The sequence below is a fragment of the Callospermophilus lateralis genome, chromosome 4 (assembly GCF_048772815.1).
Source record: "Callospermophilus lateralis isolate mCalLat2 chromosome 4, mCalLat2.hap1, whole genome shotgun sequence".
NCBI classification, from domain to species: Eukaryota; Metazoa; Chordata; class Mammalia; order Rodentia; family Sciuridae; genus Callospermophilus; species Callospermophilus lateralis.
In genome coordinates, this window is record NC_135308.1 from 46,873,915 (window position 1) to 46,878,200 (window position 4,286).

General features: G+C 41.0%; 1 pseudogene; it reads right to left on the bottom strand.

The window, feature by feature from the left end:
• Positions 1-439: 439 nt before the first annotated feature.
• LOC143396746 (transmembrane 9 superfamily member 3-like) lies at positions 440-2,311 on the bottom strand (annotated as a pseudogene).
• Between the last annotated feature and the right edge of the window lie 1,975 nt (positions 2,312-4,286).

The window sequence follows — 4,286 nt, forward strand, 5'->3', positions numbered from 1 at the left end:
CAGGACAGGATCAAGAAGTGAGGCGCTTGGTGATTGAGCATCTTCAATCACTTTTGTACTTTTGTCTCAGGGGTGGGAAGATTACTGAAGAGTCACAGTCCATGTTGGTAAAGAGGTTACTCACTAAATGGCCATTTCCCCTTGTTCTGGGCAAACCTGGGGTAGGTAATGCCTGGTAAGAAAAAGGTTGGCTCAGTAATTTCTGTTGCCTCAGAGTCAGTCTCCACATAGTTTTTGATATGACCACCATGTGGTCCTGCCTGAGGTTTTCATTCTATTAGCAGTACTTTTGTTGACTTGTGGAGATCATGGACGAGCCACCTATTATCAGGAGGCCATTTCCCTTTCTCAGTTCCTTTAAGGGTTTAGATGAAAACAGCACTGATTTCTACCAATATAAAAGAGAAATTGATCCAAAGTTTCAGGTTTTCTTGCATCTCTAGTCAATTTTCACATTAGTATAGATTTTTTTTTTGGACAAAAGCCCTTGTTTCCATGTAAACAACTGCTCCACACATTACCCCAAGGCTGTGCTAAATACCACCATATATCCAAAGTAAAATGATGTTTGAAGTAAGCCATACATCTTTGTTTCAAAAAAAATATTAGTAAAAGGAATACATGTAAACAGGGATTGAAGTTGATTCAGCAGAGAGAAAACTTGTCCACTGCCACCTATAATCCCATTTAGCAAGAAGTATATGCACACAATATCACACAGATGGTAACAATGCAAAGGATGGCCAGAACCAGCATCATGAAGCCATAGACATAATAGATGTGAAGATGAAATACATTTCAATAAAGATAGAGCCAAAAGGTAAAATTCATCCCGGGCAAAGAATAACTGCGGGTACATAAAATATTTTTTCTCCAGTATAGGACGAGGCACAGCATTGGCACAACAAAGGAAGTTGGGCTGACCTAACAAATTTTGGACAAGTATTATACCAATAAGATTTAGATTTTTGTTCCAAAAGGAATGGCTCTTGAAGCATGGTAATAAATGGCTATAAAATTGATGAAGAATGCCTGCAATGCACTGCAGCTGGGATAAGGAATGCCCCAGTGAACATCTGTTTTATCCATCTCCTTTCTCCTTGTCTAGCATACAGACTTCCTCCAAAATAATCATTCACTAGTGATGTAGCAGCATAAAAAATATATAAATCTTCTATCATTGAAATAATAATAACAATGAGAAACACAGCAAATATCTGAAATCCAGAACCAATGAGAGAGGAATATATTAGCTGGTGTCTTGATGGTCTAAATACATCTCCATGCACCTGTTTCTATCCATATCCATCTCCTAAGTCTCTATCCATGTCAGCAATTTCTTCTTCATTACTGAGCCAGACATAATCTTTCCTTAAGTTCTCATTAAAATCATTGAAACTAAGCCTATCAAAAAGATCACCATCATGAAGGAGTTGAAAATTAAAAACCAATGAATCCTCTGTTGAAAAAAGGATGGATCAAGATATTTGTGCAATCTTTCTTCAAATTTTACATCTGAATTTTTCAATTTTACCAAATATGACATCTGTATTTTGGTATTGGGAATCAGTTTTACCTTTCCTTCAACAATTCGATTTCCACTAAAACCTACTTCAAGCTGTTTGTAGGTCCAAAGATAACAATTTTCTCCATTTTCATCTGCTTCACCAACAATACCCCATATTGGTAAATCAACTATGTACATCTGGTACCAGTAGTGAATTTTGATAGCATCAACAAAGGCATGTCTCTCTTCTTTATCTAAATCAATTTCACAGTAACTGGGTGGCATCACATCATCTTTAAATTTAATATCCAGACCACTAAATTCCATTTCAACTTCTTGAAGTGTTTCTCCTAGAGCTTCATGGTAATAACTGTTACTTTTTTTGACCCCAGTGAAAAGTACTTATAAGTTTCCAGGCGATTTTGGAAGGGCCCAACAGTATTGATCTAAAAGACAACTTCTTCTGTATCTTGAAACTGACTTTCCTGCCTTGCTCCAGTCCACCATTCTGAAAACCATCCAGTCCTAAGTGAAAGCCACTCTTAGAGTCCATAACATCCAATCTTGGATGTGAAAATGCAATTAAACCACTGATCAACTTTAGACCAAATACAAGAGATTGTTTTGGGGCCAGGCCTTCGACTGGGAAACTGGAGACTTTAAGGCCAGAAGTGGCCTAAGTTAGAGACTACCAGATGGAGCCTCTGCTGAGATTCTGTGTTCCTGCTCATCTGCCTGGGCCCTGGGCAGCAGCAGCAGCGCAGCAGAAGCTGACAGGCCAGGAGCGCCCTGCAGAGGCTTCATCCTGGGTGCTCGCGCCTGACTGGCAGATCAACTGCTCTGCCCCTGGTGCTTGTGTGGTGTTGAGAGCCAGCGGAGTCTGTATGGCCCCTGGCATTTTGCCAACAGTATTGATGACAGGCGAGGCATTACTATCCGCCTCTGCCGCTACTTTTGAGTTCTCGCACTACTTATGAGCTCTCGTGGGGATTTCCAGGGATTCCCCGAGAGTTCCCATTGGTTGGGGAAGTGCAGGAGGAGGGTTTTCTGGAGGAGATATTTTCCTGCTGCGGGGTTCCTGGACGAGCCATGTGGCATTCGGGAGATTTCCCCAGGAGTGTGTGTGAGGTTTTTTCTTGCAGTTCAAAAATAAAGTTTGTTTCTGCTTCAGTGGCTCGTGATTTGTGCCCAGCCAGACTGCGGCAATTGGCGGCCCGTGCGGGGAACGTCTGAAGCTTCGGGGTAAGTGAAATTGCTTGCCCCTAAGGGAAGGCGAGAGAATGGGTGACCATTTTAAAAAACAATGTGTTCTTGTTTTGATTTGTTTTGTGTTTGTTTCAAGCTGCCTATCCCTAGAATTTTCTCAGGCAGACTGGGAAAAATGGTTGGCTCAAGGTTTGAAGTTGTTCGCCCCTGAGGAAGAGATAGAAATAGACCCCAAATGCACATGTCAAGAAAATAGGAAAATTGATACAACGATCTTTTGTTCCGTTTTTGCTTCATTCTGTTTCGGTTTTGTTTTGTGTTATCTTATTGGGTTGCGTTATCTTTATAACAGATTAGAAATTAGTAAAAAACAAACTGAAAAAGTGTTAAGTAAATTGTTAGAGGTTCAGACCATGGAGAAAGACATTTTAGATCAAGCAAAAGAGAAGGTCTCTTGAGCTAGTCAGACAGAGGAAGAAAATTTAAAGGAAGAAAGCTTAGAGGAGAAACAGCTATTAGGGAAAAAGCTACAACAGGAGGCTGCTACTAACACTGTTCTAACACCAGAGGGCGTAATTCAACCAACAGCTCCACCTATGGAGATAGCTGAGTGGCCCTCAACCCCGGTAGCTGATAGGTGGGATCCTGAGACAGGACCTCAAAGATTAGCATGCCCTGTACTTGAGCAGGCAGGAGGGCAGCGAATTCACCATGCTTTAGATTTCAAAACAGTGAAGCAGTTAAAGGAGGCTATAACACCCTTCACGGTGAGCATGGTCGAATCCATTACCAACTTGGACATGACGCCAGCAGATTGGGCTAGTATGTGTAAATCTGTGCTAAATGGAGGACAATATTTGTTATGGAAGGTTGCCAATGAGGAAATTTGCAGGGAGACAACTAGGCGAAATGCAGCAGCTGGTTACCCTCAAAGAAATCTAGATATGTTGTTAGGAAAAGGACCTTATGAGGGTCAACGGCAACAAATTGAATATGATCCTGGCATATACGCACAAATTGCTGTAGATGCGGTTAGGGCATGGAAAACTCTACAGGGGCATGGAGATTTACAAGGACAGTTATCTAAGGTAATACAAGGAACTAATGAACCTTACGCTGAATTTGTAGATAGGCTTATTCAAGCAGCTTCTAGAATTTTGGGGGATACAGAACAAGCAATGCTATTTATAAAACAACTGGCTTATGACCAAGCAAATCGTTGCTGCAGAGAGGTCATTAGACCATGGAGACATGAAGATTTAAACACATATATTAAATTATGTAGAGACATTAATGAACAAGGACAAGTCTTGGCAGCAGTACAACAGGCTTTAGATGACAGGCCAAAAACATGCTATAATTGTGAACAAACAGGACAATTTAAAAGGAGTTGCCCCATAAGAGGAGGGTTTAACAAAGCTAGGTATAAAAGTAATAGAATACCAGGTATTTGCCCACGATGCCATAGAGGGAGACATTGGGCTAATGAATGCCGTTCTCAAACCACCATAGAGGGTACTCTGTTATCAAAAAATGGACACGGACCAGGTGTTTACCCACAATATCATAGAGA